This window comes from Globicephala melas, chromosome 4 (genome assembly GCF_963455315.2).
Source record: "Globicephala melas chromosome 4, mGloMel1.2, whole genome shotgun sequence".
NCBI lineage: Eukaryota > Metazoa > Chordata > Mammalia > Artiodactyla > Delphinidae > Globicephala > Globicephala melas.
The window spans coordinates 61,342,556-61,367,918 of record NC_083317.1 but is presented as its reverse complement, the minus strand read 5'-3'; the positions used below and the strand labels follow the sequence as shown (position 1 = coordinate 61,367,918).

The 25,363-nt window shown below is 38.5% G+C and overlaps 1 long non-coding RNA gene across 2 annotated transcripts in view; it reads right to left on the bottom strand.

The window, feature by feature from the left end:
• The window catches only part of LOC115853600 (uncharacterized), a 393,922-nt gene that overhangs the window by 97,307 nt on the left and 271,252 nt on the right, over positions 1-25,363 (bottom strand). The window contains exon 4 of one of the 2 annotated variants that reach the window (XR_011377418.1): positions 2,321-2,520. This is a non-coding gene — a long non-coding RNA (uncharacterized lncRNA). Of the gene's footprint in view, positions 1-2,320; positions 2,521-23,454; positions 23,869-25,363 lie in introns of those variants that run through there. The other variant, XR_009563702.2, reaches the window with a different exon arrangement.

The window sequence follows — 25,363 nt, the reverse complement described above, 5'->3', positions numbered from 1 at the left end:
ACATAGAGAATGGACTTGAGGACATGGGGAGGGGGAAGGGTAAGCTGGGACAAAGTGAGAGAGTGGCATGGACATATATACACTACCAAATATAAAATAAATAGCTAGTGGGAAGCAGCCACATAGCACAAGATCAGCACTGTGCTTTGTGACCACCTAGAGGGGTGGGATAGGGAGGGTGGGCAGGAAATACAAGAGGGAGGAGATATGGGGATATATGTATATGTATAGCTGATTCACTTTGTTATAAAGCAGAAACTAACACACCATTGTAAAGCAATTATGCTCCAATAAAGATGTTAAGAAGAAAAGGGTTAATACGTTGCTCAGTAAAGTTCTTGGTGAAAATGAAAAATGTGTCTTTTATTTTTACTTAAAACCTAAGTCACTTTTTGGCCAACCTATATTAACAAGAGTACAAATGGATAGCCACTGGACATCCTCACATGTGGAATAAGAAAGAATACATTTCAGTTGTAAAACATGTGAAATACTATGAAAGATAAAGAAGAGATATAAAATATTGGAATAATTTCCTCACTAGACAAGTCAGGTGGAAGCAGACTACTACGAACAAAACCTTCTCACTATTCAGGCAGAATGTGCAACCCCTTTCTGATGACATCATGCAATTAGTTTCAGAAAATCCAAATATAATAAACTCCAAAAGCAATATAGTTATAGATATTGTAATACTATCTTCAACAAGACAAGAAAGTAAATTAATAAAACACGGAACTTCTCTGTCTAATAAAATATTAAGCTATACCAAAAGCCAAAAACAAAACAAAGAAAAAAGTATAAAGTAGAAACAGGAAAAAAATTCTGCAAAACTAAGAACATGGCCACATAAAAATAAATAAATAAAAAACAAAAAAATTAACACTTTAGGAGCCTATTAAGGTAATCAAAAACAATAGATCTTCTTTTCTTTCCATCACCCTCCATACACATCATATTGAGTTTGTCTCTAGACTAAATATTATATCTTTCTACTTCTTTTTATCTCTTCTTTTTTACCTGAGTCCAAGACTTGACCAGTGCTCACTTGGATTGCAGCAACAGCTTTCTAACCATCTCTGTCCTTCTGCTGTTTCTGTTCCCTCACATTTCATTTCAGCAGTTGCAAGAGATACCTTCTTAAAATGTAATTCAGATCATATAGATCCTCTGCTTTAAATTTTTCTATGGCCTTGTATTTCAAACTTTTTCCAAGGCTCTGTATCACCTGGCTCATGCCTATGACTCCAATCTCATCTTTTGTCCATCTTGCCCTTGCTTACCTTGCTCACCAGACTCCAACTCTGCAACTCTGCTGGCTTTTTTCAATACTTCAACACCTCCCACCTCGAGTTTTTAGCATATTCTGTTCCTTCAGCCTGTAGTGCTTGCCTTTCCCCCCACCCCTTTCCTATGATTGCATCTTGTAGATCTCAGTTCCTCAGAGAGGCCTTTCCAAAATACTCTGAAGTGGCACCTGAATACTCAATTATTTTTAATATTAGCACAATGTTGCTCTCCTTCTTGACATTTATCCCAGTTTACACTTATTCTTATTCACTTGATTGTTAATTTCTTTATCATATGGAATATTCTACTAGACTATATGATCCATAACACTACATCTTTATCATTTACCATTGGATTCCCAGAGCCTAGCAAAATGCTGGCATATAAGAAACATGCAACAATTACTTATTAAATGAATATTTGATGGTGACTATGCTATCTAGGTTTACCTACAATCAATATTGTACAGATTATACATTTCAATTACCTATAGGTCAATATTATAACCAAAGTTTTCATAACATCTGAATCAGATAGTGTGTTGTTCTAACACATTTATATTGAATAATCCAGACAAAACCAACACATCTGGAGAATCTGTGTCTTTGTTGACAACCAAATTATTTGTGTTTCATAAGGTCTTTACTTCCTATTATTCTGTACTTGAATGCATATGGCTGAATATTTATTTGTCCCAAGAATTGAAACTCAATAACATAAAACTATGGAATATTAGAGTTAGCTGAAAGACATTAAGTCATCTGGTCAAGTTTGTTGCTCAGTATTGGCATCTCTACATCTCTGGCAAAAATCATCAAGCTTGAACATTTGCTGGATTAAAGAGTTCATTAACATACAAGGCAGCCCAAGGTCTAACTCCTAGAAAATTTTTTCATTTACTCGGTGACAATTGGCACCATTTTTCCATCTTCTGACTTATCACAGTAGATTCCCTGTTTGACATCGTGACAGCTTGGTTATTTGAAAACAGCTTTTATTTAAATAATGATAGCACTAAGATTACATTTACCTGGATTTCCAAAAGAATGTCACTTTTAGAACTTGTGACACAAACGCAGCACATCTTAGAGGTACTGGTCCAAAAGAGCAGAGTAAGATTTAGCATAAGTCTCCACACAAAGCAATCTCTGTTTCTTCTGCTGCATATCTACCTTCCAGTTTTCCATCTCAGTTAACCCTTCGAAGAACTAATCAAGTTCATGGTACTACCTGAAATTAAGAAAAATATATTGGATAATTGAGAAATGTTGACTTTTCAGAATTCAGTAAGGTGATATAATAAAGCATGGACAGAAGAAGTAGCTAGTTACTGACTCCAGAAAGAGATGGACTTTTCTATACTGCAAGGGTTTTAATCAATGAATTCATTCTTTTTTTTTTCCTAACTCTTTTTCTGTGAATGACTTACCAGCCTACTAAGAGATGTTCATTAGCTTAATTCACTTTATAATTCTATTTGTAATAAAAATTGAAAATCTACAAAAATAAACTCAACTAGTGAATTTGTAATTCTTGTCAAAAATAACTTTTCCTCTTAAAGTATTATGCTAAAAATATTTTAGGAGCTAACCAAGGTGTGTGTGTGTGTTTGTGTGTGTATGTGTGTGGGTATATATCTATATCTATATCTATATCTATCTTATGTACACAAACAGATATATACTATACATTTCACTGTCAGTAAGGGACAGTGAAAAAAGCTACAAAAGGAATTGTGCAATACAAATTTCTCCAAATTTCAATATTTTCCCAAAGCTAGGCATATTTCATTAAACACATGGCTCCAGGATTTTCACATATATCTCAACTTGTCATCATTGGCAATTGAGATTTTTACCCTACTACCAGTGAAACCTTCATTTCCTTGGAATTGAAGGAATTATAGAGTGGAATTATAGTGGAATCATAGAGTGACTTCATCCTGTGCAATTATAGAGTGACTTCCAGATATAAAAGATGGAGAAGAGAAGTTCATTTTTTTGTTAAAACAAAAAACAGTAAACTTACTGATGCAGAGTGTCTGGAGGAAGGAGAACATTAATTAACATACATTTGTGGATTATAACATAAAAGAAACTAAGTTTTACTGCTTTTACTTGTCCAGAATAGCTCAAATTTGAGAACATATTGCCAAGTACTAGCCCTACTGAAATAAATTGGGAGTAAAGAATGATTTATTATTAATATAGCAAATACCAGCAGAGCAGTGTTGGTTCTCTTTATGTCACAGTTATACTTGTCTATATGTTGGCTGCTTCCTCAGTTCTCATAAATAGGTAAATCATTCCCTCAGTTAGCTGTTTACTCTTTTCACTTTACTTACCAGCGTAACCTCCTCACAAAGAACAAAGCAAAATTTTCTAGCTGCATTTCTGTTAGTAGGGAGTTGGAGTTAGTGTTTTCTAAGATTCCTCCTAATGCTGAGACCTTTTAGGTACGGAGTAACACAGCATAAATAAATTTATTTCTACTAAGAACCTGAATTAAAACATTCTTCTATATTTTCTATGACTCAAAATTCTTTAGTACTTCTTTGTACCCTTTAGAACAGGGATTGTTTTTTTTTTTTTTTTTTTTTTTAAAATAAAGGGCCAGAGAGTAAATATTTCAGGCTTTGTGGGCCAGTCTCTGCCCCAACTACTCAACTCAGCTGGTGTGGTAGGAAAGCAGCTGTAGAAAAGACATAAAGAAATGGTGTTTCTGTGTTCCAATAAAACTTTATTTACAGCACTCCCTCTTGTGAGAACACCAGAATCACAACTAGCTGCTGGACAATGATCAACAGGAAGACACTGGAACTCACCAAAAAAGATACCCCACATCCAAATACAAAGGAGAAGCCACAATGAGATGGTAGGGGTGGCGCAATCACAGTAAAATCAAATCCCATAACTGCTGCATGGGTGACTCACAGACTGGAGAACACTTAGACCACAGAAGTCCACCAACTGGAGTGAAGGTTCTGAGCCCCACGTCAGGCTTCCCAACCTCGGGGTCTGGAAACGGGAGGAGGAATTACTAGAGAATCAGACTTTGAAGGCTATGGGGATTTGATTGCAGGACTTCGACAGAACTGGGGGAAACAGAGACTCCACTCTTAGAGGGCACACAAAGTAGTGTGTGCATTGGGACTCAGGAGAAGAAGCAGTAACCCCAGGGGAGACTGAACCAGACCTACCTGCTAGTGTTGGGGGGTCTCCTGCAGAGGTGGGGGGTGGCTGTGGCTCAGCATGGGGACAAGGACACTGGCAGCAGAAGTTCTGGGAAGTACTCCTTGGTGTGAGCCCTCCCAGAGTCTAACATTAGCCTCACCAAAGAGCCCAGGTAGGCTCCAGTGTTGGGTTGCCTCAGGCCAAACAACCAACAGGGAAGGAACCCAGCCCCACCCATAAGCAGTCAAGCAGATTAAAGTTTTACTGAGCTCTGCCCACCAGAGCAACGGTCAGCTCTACCCACCACCAGTCCCTCCCAACAGGAAACTTGCAAAAGCCTTTTAGATAGCCTCATCCACCAGAGGGCAGACAGCAGAAGCAAGAAGAAGTACAATCCTGCAGCCTGTGGAACAAAAAACATATTCACAGAAAGATAGACAAGATGAAAAGGCAGAGGGCTACATACCAGATGAAGGAACAAGATAAAACCCCAGGAAAACAACTACATGAAGTGGAGATAGGCAACTTTCCAGATAAAGAATTCAGAATAATGATAGTGAAGATGATACAGGACCTCAGAAAAAGAATGGAGGCAAAGATAAAGAAGATGCAAGAAATGTTTAACAAAGACCTAGAAGAATTAAAGAACAAACCAACAGAGATGAACAATACAATAACTGAAATGAAAACTACACTAGAAGGAATCAACAGCAGAATAACTGAGGCAGAAGAACAGATAATTGACCTGGAAGACAGAATGGTGGAATTCACTGCTGTGGAACAGAATAAAGAAAAAAGAATGAAAATAAATGAAGACAGCCTAAGAGACCTCTGGGACAACATTAAACACAGCAACATTTGCACTATACGGGTCCCAGAAGGAGAAGAGAGAGAGAAAGGACCCGAGAAAATATTTGAAGAGATTATAGTCGAAAACTTCCCTAACATGGGAAAGGAAATAGCCACCCAAGTCCAGGAAACGCAGAGTCCCATACAGGATAAACCCAAGGAGAAACACGCTGAGACACATAGTAATCAAATTGGCAAAAAATTAAAGACAAAGAAAAATTATTGGAAGCAACAAGGGAAAAATGACAAATAACATACAAGGGAACTCCCATAAGGTTAACAGCTGATTTGTCACCAGAAACTGTACAGGCCAGAAGGGAGTGGCATGATATACTTAAAGTGATGAAAGGGAAGAACCTCCAACCAAGATTACTCTACCTGGCAAGGATCTCATTCAGATTCCACAGAGAAATCAAAAGCTTTACAGACAAGCAAAAGCTGAGAGAATTCAGCACCTCCAAACCAGCTCTACAATGAATGCTAAAGGAACTTCTCTAAATGGGAAACACAAGAGAACAAAAGGACCTACAAAAACAAACCCAAAACAATTACAAAAATGGTCATAGGAACATACACATCGATAATTACCTTAAATGTGAATGGATTAAATGCTCCCACCAAAAGACAGAGGCTTGCTAACTGGATACCAAAACAAGACCCATATATATGCTGTCTACAAGAGACCCACTTCAGACCTAGGGACACATTCAAACTGAAAGTGAGGGGATGGAAAAAGATATTCCACGCAAATAGAAATCAAAAGAAAGCTGGAGTAGCAATACTCATATCAGATAAAATAGACTTTAAAATAAAGAATGTTACAAGAGACAAGGAAGGACACTACATAACGATCAAGGGATCAATCCAAGAAGAAGATATAACAATTATAAATATATATGTGCCCAACATAGGAGAACCTCAATACATAAGGCAGCTGCTTACAGCTATAACAGAGGAAATCGACAGTAACAAAATAATAGTGGGGGGCTTTAACACCTCACTGACACCAATGGACAGATCATCCAAAATGAAAATAAATAAGGAAACACAAGCTTTAAATGACACAATAGACCAGAGAGATTTAGTTGATATTTATAGGACATTCCATCCAAAAACAGCAGATTACCCTTGCTTCTCAAGTGCGCACGGAACATTCTCCAGGATAGATCACTTCCTGGGTCACAAATCAAGCCTCAGTAAATTTAAGAAAATTGAAATCATATCAAGCATCTTTTCTGACCACAATGCTATGAGATTAGAACTGAATTACAGAGGAAAAAACATAAAAAACACAAACACATGGAGGCTAAACAGTACATTACTAAATAACCAAGAGATCAGTGAAGAAGTCCAAGAGGAAATCAAAAAATACCTAGAGACAAATGACAATGAAAACATGATGATCCAAAACCTATGAGATGCAGCAAAAGCAGTTCTAAGATGGAAGTTTATAGCTATACAAGCCTACCTCAATAAACAACAAAAATCTCAAATAAAAAATCTAACCTTACACCTAAAGGAACTAGAGAAAGAAGAACAAACAAATCCCAAAGTTAGCAAAAGGAATGAAATCATAAAGATTAGAGCAGAAATAAATGAAATAGAAACAAAGAAAACAATAGCAAAGATCAATAAAACTACAAGCTGGTTCTTTGAGAAGATAAACAAAATTGATAAACCATTAGCCAGACTCATCAAGAAAAAGAGGGAGAGGACTCAAATCAATAAAATTCGAAATGAAAAAGGAGAAGTTACAACAGACTCTGCAGAAATACAAAGCATCCTAAGAGACTACTATAAGCAACTCTATGCCAATAAAATGGACAACCTGGAAGAAATGGACAGATTCCTAGAAAGGTATAACCTTCCAAGACTGAACCAGGAAGAAACAGAAAATATGAACAGACCAATCACAAGGAATGAAACTGAAAGTGTGATTAAAAATCTTCCAACAAACAAAAATCTGGGACCAGATGGCTTCACAGGTGAATTCTGTCAAACATTTAGAGAAGAGGTAACACCCATCCTTCTCAAACTCTTCCAAGAAATTGTGGAGGAGGGAACACTCCCAAACTCATTCTATGAGGCCATCACCACCCTGATACCAAAACCAGACAAAGATACTACAAAAAAAGAAAATTACAGACAAATATCACTGATGAATATAGATGCAAAAATCCTCAACAAAATACTAGCAAACAGAATCCAACAACACATTAAAAGCATCATACACCATGATCAAGTGGGCTTTATCCCAGGGATGCAAGGATTCTTCAATATACGCAAATCAATCAATGTGATAAACCATATTAACAAATTGAAGAATAAAAACCATATGATCAACTCAATAGATGCAGAAAAAGTTTTTGACAAAATACAACAGCCATTTATGATAAAAGACTCTCCAGAAAGTAGGCATAGAGGGAACCTACCTCAACATAATAAAGGCCATATACAACAAACCCACAGCAAACATCATTCTCAATGGTGAAAAACTGAAGGCATTTCCTCTAAGATTAGGAACAAGACAAGGATGTCCACTCTCGCCACTACTATTCAACATAGTTTTGGAAGTCCTAGCCATGGCAATCAGAGAAGAAAAAGAAATAAAAGGGATACAAATTGGAAAAGAAGAAGTAAAAGTGTCACTTTTTGCAGATGACATGATACTATACATATAGAATCCTAAAGACTCTACCAGAAAACTACTAGAGCTAATCAATGAATTTGGTAAAGTTGCAGGATACAGAATTAATGCACAGAAATCTCTTGCATTCCTATACACTGATGAAAAGTCTGAAAGAGAAATTAAGGAAACACTCCGATTTACCATTGCAACAAAAAGAATAAAATACCTAGGAATAAACTTACCTAGGGAGACAAAAGACCTGTATGCAGAAAACTATAAGACACTGATGAAAGAAATTAAAGATGATACCAACAGATGGAGAGATACACCATGTTCCTGGATTGGAAGAATCAATTTTTTGAAAATGACTATACTACCCAAAGCAATCTACAGGTGCAATGCAATCCCTATCAAATTACCAATGGCATTTTTCACAGAACTAGAACAAAAAATCTTAAAATTCATATGGAGACACAAAAGACCCCGAATAGCCAAAGCAATCTTGAGAACGAAAAATGGAGCTGGAGGAATCAGACTCCCTGACTTCAGACTATACTATAAAGCTACAGTAATCAAGACAATACGGTACTGGCACAAAAGCAGAAACATAGATCAATGGAAGAAGATAGAATGCCCAGAGATAAACTCACACACCTATGGTCAACTAATCTATGACAAAGGAGGCAAGGATATACAATGGAGAAAAGACAGTCTCTTCAATAAGTGGCGCTGGGAAAACTAGACAGCTACATGTAAAAGAATAAAATTAGAACACTCCCTAACACCATACACAAAAATAAACTCAAAACGGATTAGAGACCTAAATGTAAGACCGGACACTATAAATCTCTTAGAGGAAAACATAGGAAGGTCACTCTTTGACATAAATCACAGCAAGATCTTTTTTGATCTACCTCCTAGAGTAATGGAAATAAAAACAAAAATTAACAAATGGGACCTAATGAAACTTAAAAGCTTTTGCACAGCAAAGGAAACCATAAACAAGACGAAAAGGCAACCCTCAGAATGGGAGAAAATATTTGCAAACGAATCAACAGACAAAGGATTAATCTCCAAAATATATAAACAGCTCATGCAACTCAATATTAAAAAAACAGACAAGCCAATCCAAAACTGGGCAGAAGACCTAAATAGACATTTCTCCAAAGAAGACATACAGATGGCCAAGAAGCACATGAAAAACTTCTCAACATCACTAATTATTAGAGAAATGCAAATCAAAACTACCATGAGGTATCACCTCACACCAGTTAGAATGGACATCACCAGACAATCTACAAACAACAAATGCTGGAGAGGGTGTGGAGAAAAGGGAACCCTCTTGCACTGTTGGTGGGAATGTAAATTCATACAGCCACTATGGAGGTTCCTTAAAAAACTAAAAATAGAATTACCATATGATCCAGCAATCCCACTATTTGGGCATATACACAGAGAAAACCATAATTCCAAAAGACATATGCACCCCAAAGTTCATTGCAGCATTATATACAATAGCCAGGTTATGGAAGCAACCTAAATGCCCATCAACAGATGAATGGATAAAGAAGATGTGGTACATATATACAATGGAATATTACTCAGCCATAAAAAGGAACGAAATTGGGTTATTTGTAGACATGTGGATGGATCTAGAGACTGTCATACAGAGTGAAGTAAGTCAGAAAGAGAAAAACAAATATCGTATATTAACGCATATATGTGGAACCTAGAAAAATGGTACAGATGAACCGGTTTGCAGGGCAGAAACTGAGACACAGATGTACAGAACAAACGTATGGACACCAAGAGGGGAAAGCGGCGGGGGGATGGTGGTGGTGGTGTGATGAATTGGGAGATTAGGATTGACCTGTATACACTGATGTGTATAAAAGTGATGACTAATAAGAACCTGCTGTATAAAAAATAAATAAAATAAAATTCAAAAATTAAAAAGAAAAAGGATCCAGCTACATTTTTAAGATTTATATTAGTTGTGACTTTACAATGTAATAGTAGAATTTTGAGACATTTTATAATTAGCTTGGTTTTGAATGTTACTTATGCATGTAAGTGCTTCGTGTATTTGATTTTGTCCTAGTTTTACTATTTTTTTATTGCATCTTTTCCTACTGGGTCAAAAGTTAATTGGTGCCTCAGTTAACACCATTTGGATTAAGTTTTCTGAATAGTAATAAAAATCAAAACAAAAAACAAACCAAAAAATCCCCTTTATTTACAAAAATATGTGGCAGACTGGATTTGCCTGGCAGGTCATAGTTTGCCAATTTCTACATTAAAGGTATAATCTATGTAGGATGGAGAATGCTTTTTTGGAAATGCAAGGGCTAACTTAGTCAGCACTAACCTAAGCAGAGTTAGAGTACATCATTATAACTTAGTCCCTGTGGAGATACGGTCTTTTCATCTTTCAATGGAATCTGCTCCTGAAGTCACTTCAGGCCTATACAAGATTTCTTCTGATCACCTTACCTATAAATATGTGTCAACCCTGCAAGACTACAGAGATGTTTATGAGCCCTCCGTAGTGTCAAAGTTCTCCTAACAATTCCTAAATGCTTGCTGTCCTTTACCCTTTGTTTTTGATCATTTCCTTGAAGGTGACAACTACAACCTCAGTAAAACCCATAAGCTACAATTCAGTTCAATAGCATTAGAGTTGTCACAAAGGAAGACCATCGAGTCAAAGGTTTCATCAGCTATAAGAGTCTAAACTACTCCCCAGAAAGCAAAATAATGGCAGAGGGAGAGGCCACAGTTGAGAAACGGCCATATTTAAAAAAAATTCACCTTATGGGAGTTCCCTGGCAGTCCAGTGGTTAGGATTCCATGCTTCCACTGCAGGGGGCTTGGGTTCGATCCCCTGGTTGGAGATCTCACATGCCTGACACTTGGTACAGCCAAAAAACAAAAAATTCACTTTAAGATAATATGGAAGAGCCCTCATATATTGAGAATATTTGCAAAACAATGTGTTACTTTAGTAGCCAAGAGTTTACAGTTCAAGGCTGCTGTGGTAGCTCTTAGTGGTCATGAGGAAGTCAACCATAAAAGCCTATATGTATATATAAATACATGCAATGTACTGAATGCACTGTTACATATGCATCCAATTTTTAAGGAAGTCATTTCAGAGACCTTTAGTGTTATATCAATTCAGTACTGTGCAGAGATAAAAGCAACACATATTTATCACACCTTGGGGAATCTGTCTAGTAGAAACCAAAATCCTTATAGTTGTGGAACTTGTAATAGAGTAACTTTAAAAGGGGGAGAATATACTTAAATATATATTAAAATGTATTTAATATCTCAGAAGTTTGTGGTCAGCCTGAATGAAACCGTTTTAGAAAGAACCAGGTAAAATGTACATTGGTTTTCAGTAACTGGGCTAGAGTTGACAGGTGATGTGAAGCACATTGATGGATTTTGTCCAAGTTTCATATGAGGTTACTTAGGTGAGGCAGGTCAGAGATCAATATGCTTCCCCTGGAATCCTGAGACACTGTTCAAGAGAAGCAATTAAAGAGCTATGAACTATAGTGGGCATTTCTGAAGGTAGAAAGGAGGGAGAAAGGAATGGATGGAGGGATGGATCCAGTGAGGTATTTCTCACTGAGACATACCAAAAGCACAAAAAGAGTGGGGTGACTTGAATGTACAAGGAGCCGGAAGAGCTCACCATAATAAAATAATAGCTGATTCCAAAAATAAACCATCAGAGGTGTTAAAATGCAATATCTTGCGTTTTGAATGTCAAACGACTTCCTCCTGCAGCACCTTGTGCAACGACACACTGAGGTTCCAAAGTCGGCCTCTAAAATGCAGTCATTCCTTCACAGATTAAGAAGAAACCTCAAAGATCCCAAAGGAAACTAAAACTTTATTTCAAAAATTTGCTTTGAACTTTGAAAATAAAATAAGATGTATTATTGCAAACTCTGAAGGGACTGATCTAAACTGCTAGAAATCTAGTCCTGATTTTAAAGGATGGTGCCAAGCAGGCACACCTATTTTGGTGCACCTAACCAGGCAAAGAACGGTGGGTGAGTAAAAAGGGCAACAGATGGCCAACCAGCACAATCATCTCGGAATGCAGAGACGATTCGTCAGTCCTTCTTTTCCATTGCTCTGCCATCCTCCCTCTCTCTTAGCTCTTTATGCGGTTCTGGGAATACAGGAAGTGCTCAATGAATACATACCCCTTTCTTCCTCTCCCTTTCTCTCTCACCCTCATTTTCCTTAAGTTTCTTCTTTATATCCCCTTCACTCCATTTTTATCGCTTTCTTCTCTCTTTTTCCACCTCCGTTGCCCTTCTCTGTATGTCTCTCTTCTTTCCTAACTTTGTCACACCACAAAACTGAAATATATTTCTAATTATTCCTTGCAATCACTGAATTAATTTTCTGAACTCCAACCTTAATGTAAATGATAATGTTGTGTATGTGTATACACACATACACTATATTATATTGTTCTTTAGGAACAAAAACAATAAAATGTAGTTGATTTTACATGGGGCATTCTTCCGTGGTTTTTTTTCCCTTGTTTCATCCTGTGGTTCCGCCCGTTACTTAGCATTTTGTCTATTCAGAAGTAGTACCTTGAACTATGAATCTGCTGCTGACCTTTCAAAAGATCAATATATCTCCACATCAGACTTTTTGTAATCCTTTGAAATGAATGGAAACTGATGCTAAACTTTCCCCTTGCAAGCGTAAGCATTTTTGGAAGGTGAGAGGAAAGGAGCTGTTCAGTTTTATATTTTACACAATTAAACAACGTGCCATCTTGGCACAGCACTCAGGGAAAATACATCATGCCTCTGAAAGATTGGAAAGATTCTTTTCTAAGGTCATTATCTACTCCAGCCATACAGCATCTACCTTCCCCCTCCATCAGGAGAGTCCAGGTCCCCTCGCAGTGTAGCGCTCTATTACATTATACCACTTCTTATCTCACAACCTACTTCAGGACTCATTTATATGCATGCAAAAGTGGGTTTCTGTCCCCTGGAGAGCTGGCGGGCACCTGCGGTCTGATTCCTCTTGTCCTTGAACATTAGACACTCTGTTGCCAATGAAAAGTCAGGAGAGAAATCATGTACATCGACAGTCTTGAAAATTTCACTTTTATCTCAGTAGATTAGCATGTTTTTTTTTTTTTCTCCTACTGCCAGCACAGAAGATGACAAGTTAAGGAAAATGTAAAGTTAATGCTGATGGAAAGGCAACATAGAAATAGAGAATTGTGTTTTTCACTATTCATTATTAAAAAGACAAATTTCTACCACTGTCTTTTCTGCCACAAGAAAACAACAGAGGCTCCAGCAAATGCAGCTAGCAAGTGAAGTTCTCTTAGATGAATCTCACTTTTCTATTGTCTTTTATTATGAAATCAAGGGTGTGTTATGCTGGAATAGTTCAATTTCTCTCTTTTTAGTGCCAAAGTTCTCAAGCTAGGACTCATGTTAATTGCCTTCACTCACATACCTGCCTAAGTATTCCCTGAAATCTGTTCCTACCTTTTCTACCTTATTGAATTCTTTCTCAAGTGTCACCATTGATCTCCAATCTCTCCTCAGGTTTCATCCTCCTGAATGTTTTTTTCAGCCTCTTTATGACTTTTGACACTGTCCAGTACCTGCTCCTTCATACTTGGCCTTCTCTTGGTTTCCAGGACATTGTACCCCTTTGTTCTCCAACCTTAATGAATGATTCTTCTTTGTTTCCTTTGTTGGCTTTTCTCCCTCCTCCCATGACCAAACTGTGGGTTTCCATCAAAGCTATTATCTTGGCCGTCTGCTCTTCTTCACTGACACTTATTCCATCTTCTCCTCTTCAATGAACATCCCTATATATAGACTGCAATTGCCAATCCCAGTGCTGCTCAGTGAAAAAACAATATCTTAATTCAAACTGTCTGTGGAGCATATTTACTTGGATGACCAGCCAATGACATCTTAAATTTACTTTAATTTCAATACACTTAAAGTTTACCTACTCATTTTCCCTTCTCTCCTCCCACTAGGATGCACTTTCTATCTCCGCCAAACACCATGCCTCAGAACCAAACTACAGAGCAATTTTAGTCAACTCCAACGCATCCTGTAAGCTACTGCATTAGTTTAAGAACTTCCATAACACTACATTGTCTGCTGCATTAAATTCAAACTCCTGTAAATGGCTTTCAAGATTTTTCACATATGGCATTGATCTACCTGATTTTGGTTTCCATGACTCCAATGTGGAGTCACTGCTGGCCAAGAAAGTCTCTTCATTGTGAACATGCTACTCTACCAACACCCATACCAGTTCTACCTCTCCAGGCTTTGCTCTTTCCTTCTAGATGGAATTACTTTGCCTAGTCAATGTATCTATTGGCTGATTCCAACCTCCTTATAAGACAGACAGTTGTATGATAACCAATTATTATCTGGCAATAATCGGTGGTTTATAGAAAGATGTTATATCTCAGTGTTTAAGAACTCAGACTTGAGAGAGTCAAGAGTTGTGTTGAAACACAGCTCACTTATGATGTGACCTCGGGCAAGTTACTAACTTCTCTAAGCTGCTGTTTCTTCATTTATAAAATGGAAAAATATACTACCTACCACATAAAGTTGTTGAGAGGAATATATGAAATAATGCAGGCGAACTTAGCACTTAGCATAGGGCCTGCCCCTTAATCAGTGCTCTTTAAAGTTAGTTGTTATTATTATAAAAGGTATCTGTCTTCACTCTGATGAACCCAATTTCATAAGTTCTTAATTTATTAGATCAATCCTAGGTGGGAATGAAGATAACAATAAGCATGCATTAAAGACTGAACACATACTGATGCTGGATATTAATGAGTTACGGGAGACTGGAGGGTCACACGCACATTAGATGGCAGGTAGATGATGGTACCATGAGGGTAAGCTCTCTCCCATTTTGCTTACCATTTTATCTAAAGTAGAGCACAGTGAAGACAAAATAGTTGGTTCTTCATACATATGTATTGAACGTACTACATAGAATCCCCAAATTTGGAACTTGAATCTAAGACAATGAATTTCTCAAGTAATTCCAATTAATAAGTTTCACTAAGCTGAGGAGAGCACTTTGAGAAACTCATCTAGATCTCCTCCTTGTCGTGGATCACAAGGAACTCCTCCCAATGGGTGGCTGAGAGGACAGGAGTCAGTGGGCTTATGGTTTATCTTAATTCACCAGCTTGGCCTCCATCTTCATTCATATTGCTAAGAGATTCTCCTTGAAAATAGTGCCACAGTATTGCTTTATAAATGATTATTAGTCTCAAGTAATCCCTTAGGAAAGGACATGATGCAACCACAGAAAAAGTATTAGGAAATATCTGTATATGATAAAACTTAAATGATTCCACATACAACTTGCCTATTAAAGTATCTTCAACATCAAAATTAATGTAATAATATCTCCCTACTGATTTCCTAATTATATGCAGGCAGCATAACATAGGTATATAAGAAGATCTGGTCCTTAGATAAAATTGTGAAATGAAACAAGTTTCCTTGGTGTCCTCCACATCTTCTCCCACACTTTCTCCCACATCTTCAAGTTAACTATTTTTCCTCTTTCTTACTCTTAGGGGACAGTTCTCAGGCTGACAAAAATAAAAATTCACCCAGTGGAGTGGCACACACAGTGTCATCCTCTTCCAAAGTTTTTCAGGATCCAAGATCACATTTTCTTTTTTTCCCATCTATTCTTCCTTTGCTTATACCAGCCATTCCCTGCAACAGCTAAACAAAAAGCAATCTGATTATCATGGTGAAAACCATGCATATTGGGCATGAATGACTGAGAAACTTAGTATTCTCAGAGATGTACCTGCTTTTTAAAATATGAGCTAATTAACACACTTGAACCTCTGATTTTTGAGTTGTCAGTATCTTAGATTTGGATACCTCATATAAGTCCTCAATTGACTCTTCAAAACCTAATCACAGGGGCAAAGCGGAGAGATTTCCCCACAGAGGATCAGGGCCGACCGGCACTCACCAGCCCGAGAGGCTTGTCTGCTCACCCGCCGAGGCGGGCGGGGCTGAGAGTTGAGGCTTGGGCTTCGGTCGGAGCGCCAGGAGAGGACGGGGGATGGCGGCGTGAACACAGCCTGCAGGGGGTTAGTGCGCCGCGGCTAGCCAGGAGGGAGTCCGGGGAAAAGTCTGGACCTGCCGAAGAGGCAAGAGACTTTTTCTTACCTCTTTGTTTCCTGGTGCCCGAGGAGAGGGGATTAAGAGCGCTGCTTAAAGGAGCTCCAGAGACGGGCGCGAGCCGCGGCTAAAAGCACGGGCCCCAGAGACAGGCATGAGACGCTAAGGCTGCTGCTGCCTCCACCAAGAAGCCTGTGTGCGAGGACAGGTCACTATCCACAGCCCCCTTCCGGGGAGCCTGTGCAGCCCACCACTGCCAGGGTCCCGGGATCCAAGGTCAACTCCTCCGGGAGAACGCACGGCACGCCTCAGGCTGGTGCAACGTCATGCTGGCCTCTGCCGCCGCAGGCCCGCCCCGCACTCCGTGCCCCTCCCTCCCCCCCCCCCCCCCCCCCCCCCGCCTGAGTGAGCCAGAGCCCACGAATCACCGGCTCCTTTAACCCCGTCCTGTCTGAGCGAAGAACAGACGCCCTCCAGCGACCTACACGCAGAGGCGGGGCCAAATCCAAAGCTGAGCCCCTGGGAGCTGTGAGAACAAAGAAGAGAAAGGGAAATCTCTCCCAGCAGCCTCAGAAGCAGCGGATTAAAGCTCCACAATCAACCTGAAGTACCCTGCATCTGTGGAATACATGAATAGACAACGAATCATCCCAAATTAAGCAGGTGGACTTTGAGAGCAAGATTTATGATTTTTTCCCCTTTTCCTCTTTTTGTGAGTGTGTATTTGTATGCTTCTGTGTGAGATTTTGTCTGTATAGCTTTGCTTCCACCATTTGTCCTACGGTTCTATCCGTCCATTTTTTAAAAATTTTTTTCTTAATAATTATTTTTTATTTTAATAACGTTATTTTACTTTATCTTCTTTCTTTCTTTCCTTCCTTCCCTCCTTTAGACAACGAATCATCCCAAATTGAGGAGGTGGACTTTGAGACCAAGATTTATGATTTTTCTCCCCTTTTCCTCTTTTTGTGAGTGTGTATGTGTATGGTTCTGTGTGAGATTTTGTCTGTATAGCTTTGCTTCCACCATTTGCCCTAGGGTTCTATCCGTCCGTTTTTTTGTTTGTTTTTTAAATTTTTTTCTTTTTTTCTCTTAATAATTATTTTTTATTTTAATAACTTTATTATATTTTATCTTACTTTATTTTATTTTACTTTATCTCCTTTCTTTTTTTCCTTCCTTCCCTCCTTCCTTCCTTGCTCCCTCCCTCCTTTCTTTCCCTCTTTCTACTTCTACCAATTCTTTCTTTCTACTTTTTCTCCCTTTTATTCTAAGCCATGTGGATGAAAGGCTCTTGGTGCAGCAGCCAGGAGTCAGTGCTGTGCCTCTGAGGAGGGAGAGCCAACTTCAGGACACTGGTCCACAAGAGACTTCCCAGCTCCACATAATATCAAACAGTGAAAATCTCCCAGAGATCTCCATCTCAAGACCAGCATCCAGCTTCACTCAACGACCAGCAAGCTACAGTGCTGGACATCCTATGCCAAACAACTAGCAAGACAGGAACACAGCCACACCCATTAGCAAAGAGTCTGCCTAAAATCATAGTAAGTCCACAGACACTCCAAAATATACCAAAAGACGTGGACCTGCCCACCAGAAAGACAAGATCCAGCTTCATCCACCAGAACACAGGCACTAGTCCCCTCCACCAGGAAGCCTACACAACCCACTGAACCAACCTTAGCCACTGGGGACAGACACCAAAAACAACGGGAACTACGAACCTGCAGCCTGCACAAAGGAGACTCCAAATACAGTAAGATAAGCAAAATGAGAAGACAGAAAAACACACAGCAGATGAAGGAGCAAGATAAAACCCCACCAGACCTAACAAATGAAGAGGAAATAGGCAGTCTACCTGAAAAAGAAGTCAGAATAATGAGAGTAAAGATGATCCAAAATCTTGGAAATAGAATAGGCAAAATGCAAGAAACATTTAACAAGGACCTAGAAGAACTAAAGATGAAACAAGCAACGATGAACAACACAATAAATGAAATTAAAAGTACTCTAGATGGGATCAATAGCAGAATAACTGAGGCAGAAGAACGGATAAGTGACCTGGAAGATAAAATAGTGGAAATAACTACTGCAGAGCAGAATAAAGAAAAAAGAATGAAAAGAACTGAGGACAGTCTCAGAGACCTCTGGGACAACATTAAACGTACCAACATTCGAATTATAGGGGTTCCAGAAGAAGAAGAGAAAAAGAAAGGGACTGAGAAAACATTTGAAGAGATTATAGTTGAAAACTTCCCTAATATGGGAAAGAAAATAGTTAATCAAGTCCAGGAAGCACAGAGAGTCCCATACAGGATAAATCCAAGGAGAAATACACCAAGACACATATTAATCAAACTGTCAAAAATTAAATACAAAGAAAACATATTAAAAGCAGCAAGGGAAAAACAACAAATAACACACAAGGGAATCCCCATAAGGTTAACAGCTGATCTTTCAGCAGAAACTCTGCAAGCCAGAAGGAACTGGCAGGACATATTTAAAGTGATGAAGGAGAAAAACCTGCAACCAAGATTACTCTACCCAGCTAGGATCTCATTCAGATTTGATGGAGAAATTGAAACCTTTACAGACAAGCAAAAGCTGAGAGAGTTCAGCACCACCAAACCAGCTTTACAACAACTGCTAAAGGAACTTCTCTAGGCAAGAAACACAAGCGGAGGAAAAGACCTACAATAACGAACCCAAAACAATTAAGAAAATGGGAATAGGAACATACATATCGGTAATTACCTTAAATGTAAATGGACTAAATGCTCCCACCAAAAGAAACAGATTGGCTGAATGGATACAAAAACAAGACCCATATATTTGCTGTCTACAAGTGACCCACTTCAGACCCAGAGACACATACAGACTGAAAGTGAGGGGATGGAAAAAGATATTCCATGCAAATGGAAACCAAAAGAAAGCTGGAGTAGCAATTCTCATATCAGACAAAATAGACTTTAAAATAAAGACTATTAGAAGAGACAAAGAAGGACACTACATAATGATCAAGAGATCGATCCAAGAAGAAGATATAACAATTGTAAATATTTATGCACCCAACATAGGAGCACCTCAATACATAAGGCAAATACTAACAGCCATAAAAGGGGAAATCAACAGTAACACATTCATACTAGGGGACTTTAACACCCCACTTTCACCCATGGACAAATCATCCAAAATGAAAATAAATAAGGAGACACAAGCTTTAAATGATACATTAAACAAGATGGACTTAATTGATATTTATAGGACATTCCATCCAAAAACAACAGAATACACATTTTTCTCAAGTGCTCATGGAACATTCTCCAGTATAGATCATATCTTGGGTCACAAATCAAGCCTTGGTAAATTTAAGAAAATTGAATTGTATCAAGTATCTTTTCCGACCACAATGCTATGAGACTAGATATCAATTACAGGAAAAGATCTGTAAAAAATACAAACACATGGAGGCTAAACAATACACTACTTAATAATGAAGTGATCATTGAAGAAATCAAAGAGGAAATCAAAAATATACCTAGAAACAAATGACAATGGAGACATGACGACCCAAAATCTATGGGATGCAGCAAAAGAGGGAAGTTTATAGCAATACAATCCTACCGTAAGAAACAGGAAACATCTCGAATAAACAAACTAACCTTGCACCTAAAGCAATTAGAGAAAGAAGAACAAAAAAACCCCAAAGTTAGCAGAAGGAAAGAAATAATAAAGATCAGATCAGAAATAAATGAAAAAGAAATGAAGGAAACGATAGCAAAGATCAATAAAACTAAAAGCTGGTTCTTTGAGAAGATAAACAAAATTGATAAACCATTAGCCAGACTCATCAAGAAAAAAAGGGAGAAGACTCAAATCAACAGAATTATAAATGAAAAAGGAGAAGTAACAACTGACACTGCAGAAATACAAAAGATCATGAGAGATTACTACAAGCAACTCTCTGCCAATAAAATGGACAACCTGGAAGAAATGGACAAATTCTTAGAAATGCACAACCTGCCAAGACTGAATCAGGAAGAAACAGAAAATATGAACAGACCAATCACAAGCACTGAAATTGAAACTGTGATTAAAACTCTTGCAACAAACAAAAGCCCAGGACCAGATGGCTTCACAGGCGAATTCTATCAAACATTTAGAGAAGAGCTAACACCTATCCTTCTCAAACTCTTCCAAAATATAGCAGAGGGAGGAACACTCCCAAACTCATTCTACGAGGCCACCCTGATACCAAAACCAGACAAGGATGTCACAAAGAAAGAAAACTACAGGCCAATATCACTGATGAATATAGATGCAAAAATCCTCAACAAAATACTAGCAAACAGAATCGAAAAGCACATAAAACGGATCATACACCATGATCAAGTGGGGTTTATTCCAGGAATGCAAGGATTCTTCAATATACGCAAATCAATCAATGTGATACACCATATTAACAAATTGAAGGAGAAAAACCATATGATCATCTGAATAGATGCAGAGAAAGCTTTCGACAAAATTCAACACCCATTTATGATGAAAACCCTGCAGTATGTAGGCATAGAGGGAACTTTCCTCAACATAATAAAGGCCATATATGACAAACCCACAGCCAAAATCATCCTCAATGGTGAAAAACTGAAAGCATTTCCACTAAAATCAGGAACAAGACAAGGTTGCCCACTCTCACCACTCTTATTCAACATAGTTTTGGAAGTTTTGGCCACAGCAGTCAGAGAAGAAAAGGAAATAAAGGGAATCCAAATCGGAAAAGAAGAAGTAAAGCTGTCACTGTTTGCGGATGACATGATACTATACATAGAGAATCCTAAAGATGCTACCAGAAAACTACTAGAGCTAATCAATGAATTTGGTAAAGTAGCAGGATACAAAATTAATGCACAGAAATCTCTGGCATTCCTATACACTAAGGATGAAAAATCTGAAAGTGAAATCAAGAAAACACTCCCATTTCCCATTGCAACAAAAAGAATAAAATATCTAGGAATAAACCTACCTAAGGAGACAAAAGACCTGTATGCAGAAAATTATAAGACACTGATGAAAGAAATTAAAGATGATACAAATAGATGGAGAGATATACCATGTTCTTGGATTGGAAGAATCAATATTGTGAAAATGACTCTATTACCCAAAGCAATCTACAGATTCAATGCAATCCCTATCAAACTACCACTGGCATTTTTCACAGAACTACAACAAAAAATTTCACAATTTGCATGGAAACACAAAAGATCCCGAATAGCCAAAGCAATCTTTAGAAAGAAAAATGGAGCTGGAGGAATCAGGCTCCCTGATTTCAGACTATACTACAAAGCTACAGTAATCAAGACAGTATGGTACTGGCACAAAAACAGAAATATAGATCAATGGAACAGGATAGAAAGCCCAGAGATAAACCCAAGCACATATGGTCACCTTATCTTTGATAAAGGAGGCAGTAATGTACAGTGGAGAAAGGACAGCCTTTTCAATAAGTGGTGCTGGGAAAACTGGACAGATACATGTAAAAGCATGAGATTAGATCACTCCCTAACACCATACACAAAAATAAGCTCAAAATGGATTAAAGATCTAAATGTAAGGCCAGAAACTATCAAACTCTTAGAGGAATACATAGGCAGAACACTCTATGACATAAATCACAGCAAGATCCTTTTTGACCCACCTCCTAGAGAAATGGAAATAAAAACAAAAATAAACAAATGGGACCTAATGAAACTTCAAAGCTTTTGCACAGCAAAGGAAACTATAAACAAGACCAAAAGACAACCCTCACAATGGTAGAAAATATTTGTAAATGAAGCAACTGACAAAGGATTAATATCCAAAATTTATAAGCAGCTCATGCAGCTCAGTAACAAAAAACCAAACAACCCAATCAAAAATGGGCAGAAGACCTAAATAGACATTTCTCCAGAGAAGATATACAGACTGCCAACAAACACATGGAAGAATGCTCAACATCATTAATCATTAGAGAAATGCAAATCAAAACTACAATGAGATATCATCTCACACCAGTCAGGATGGCCATCATCAAAAAATCTAGAAACAATAAATGCTGGAGCGGGTGTGGAGAAAAGGTAACCCTCTTGCACTGCTGGTGGGAATGTAAATTGATACAGCCACTGTGGAGAACAGTATGGAGGTTCCTTAAAAAACTACAAATAGAACTACCATATGACCCACCAATCCCACTACTGGGCATATACCTGGAGAAAACCATAATTCAAAAAGAGTCATGTACCATAATGTTCATTGCAGCTCTATTTACAATAGCCCGGAGATAGAGGCACATGTATACAGTGTAGTATTACTCAGCCATGGAGGGAAACGAAATTGGGCTGTTTGTGGTGAGGTGGATGGACCTGGAGTCTGTCGTGCAGGGTGAAGTGGGTCAGAGGGAGAAAGACGGGTACCGTGTGCTAGCACATGTGTATGGAAGTTAAGGGAAAAAAATGTCATGAAGAGCCTGGGGGTAGGACGGGAATAGAGACGCAGACCTACTGGAGAGTGGATTTGCGGATATGGGGAGGGGGAGGGGTGGGCTGTGACGGGGCAGGGGAGGGGCATGGACATGTATACACTACCGGGCGTGGGATAGGTGGCTGGTGAGAGGCAGCCGCGTAGCACAGGGGGATCGGCTCGGTGCTTTGTGGCAGCCTGGAGGGGTGGGGTGGGGAGGGTGGGAGGGAGGGAGACGCAGGATGGAGGAGATATGGGAACGTGTGTGTATGTGTAGCTGATTCGCTTTGTTGTAAAGCAGAAACTAACACACAATTGTGGGGCAATAGTACTCCAATAAAGATGTAAAAAAAAAAAACTAATCACAAGGAAGAGGTTCATCAATTCCCCTTCACCTTACTATGCCTTAAAGGGCAAGCAGATAGCAGTATTAATTGTCTTCAGTCACTGTAGTCATCATTTAGTGATGGTTGGTCACTATCATTAAGCTATTCATCTGCCATTATTAGGGTAGGATATAAATGTCTTCCATGTTTCTACTTTCAGAGAATTTTTCTAAGTACTATTATACATGATTATTAAAAAATATATAATAAAAAATGGTCCCTTCCCCAAAGAAGGGTTAGTCAGTTTTCCTCTTCCATTGTTCTCAGATGGGGATTAACAAACATTTTTGAAAGGTCCAGATAATAAATATTTCAGGCTTTGTTGACCAAGAGGCAAAATCAAGACTATTATGTAGGTACTCATATGACATGAAAGAGAACAAATTTCCACACATATTTTATTCATGAAATTAAAGACATTATTTATAAACACTGAAAGCTGAATTACATATGATTTTTATGTATCACAAAATATTCTTTTAATTTTTTCCCTCAACCATTTAAAAATGTAAAAACTGTTCTTTCTTGTGGTCCTACAAAAACAGACTAGGAGGGGTGCTTGAGAGAAGGGGGGCAGGAGTGGTAGATTTGGCTGTAGTTTGTCAAAATCTGTTTTAGTAAATACCTAACATGGAATCCACTAATCGAAGTTCCTAACTTTAAAAGAAAATAAATGGGTTTCCCTGGTGGCGCCGTGGTTGAGAGTCCGCCTGCCGATGTAGGGGACATGGGTTCGTGCCCCGGTCCGGGAAGATCGATCTCAGCGCCATGGCCGCTGAGCCTGCGCGTCCGGAGCCTGTGCTCTGCAGCGGAAGAGGCCACAGCCGTGAGAGGCCCGCGTACTGCAAAAAAAAAAAAAAAAAAAAAAAAAAAAAGGAAATAAAGTTTACTATCAAATATCTCTGAATCGGGTATCCATGATCTGCGAGATGCAATAGGTAATGTACAGAGTATTTTTAACAGGACTCTCTGGAATGGTTGCAAGCTATAAAAGTCTAAATTAAGGAGATGTGCTACAGGCTAAGATAAGAGGATCCATGGTAGAGGGTTGAAGCGATGAGAGAAATAGGTGAAGGAGATTAAGAGGTAGAAACCTCCAGTTATAAAATAAATAAGTCACGAGGACATAATGTACAGCATAGGGAATATTGTGAATAGTACTGTAATAACTTTGTATGGTGACAGATGGTAACTAGACTTACATGGTGTCATTTTGTAATGTATAGCAATATCAAATCACGATGTTTGTGCATCAGGAACTAGCACAGTGTTGTAGGTCAATTATGCTTCAAAAAACAAACTCATAGAAAAAGAGATCAGATTTGTGGTTACTAGAGGTGGGGAGTTGTGGGGAGGGGGGAATGGTTCCAAATAAATAAGTACTAAAGATGTAATGTACAACATGATAATACAATTATATCTGCTGTTGTTTTAAGACAGTTGTTCGGAGTAAATCCTAAGAGTTCTCATCACAAGGAAAACAGGTTGTTTTTGTTTTTCTTTTATTTTGTATCTATATGAGATGGTGGATGTTCACTAAATATCGTGTTAATCATTTCATGATATATGTAAGTCAAATCATTATGCTGTACCCCTCAAACACTGTTCCAGTCAATAAAACTGGAAGGAAAAAAAAGAGGACCCCTAGTAGGACTGATATTAGAGATGGTTTCAAGTAGAACTTGAAACACTATTCGGATTTTCTATACTCATCTTTTCTCTGCTTTCCTGTAAGTGCAGATTCCATTCTCAGCTACTGCGGAAGGGTCTTCTCCAGCAGGTGGAGAACATACCTACATGCAGCATTAGGCTCATGTGCCAGCTTGCCTATCTCAAGAGGATGATTTCTCTATCACTGGTTCAGTATATACAATCCCAGGAAGGACCACTGTAGCAGATGCTGTCAGAACTTCACCCATATCCTCTCAGGGTCAGGACTATTTTTTATGCACATGTCTCCCAGTGGGCTGTCACTCTCAACAGCCAACACCTGCATCTCTTTGTTGGAGGACTTGCCCTCAGACAGCTGGAACCAGCTTGGCCTGCCCACACAGATTGCTAGAAGTGTCTGGAAATTTATGTCTTTAGTTCCTTTACCCAAAAGTCAGGTGTAGCCTACACAGTTTTCAGAGCTTTCCTATGGGATTGAACCAAAGGTATCTGTGTAGGAAAGAGTTAACATATCAAGGACTGAAATTGCTAACCTTAAAAAGTCCACTTGCAAGGTTGGCCCCTGGTTGGCATCTGGGAACTTGGATTTCAGAAGGGTTTCCACCATTCTCTGATAAGAGTCACTGTACCTAAGCTGTACAAACAATATGGTTCATGCTGAACACC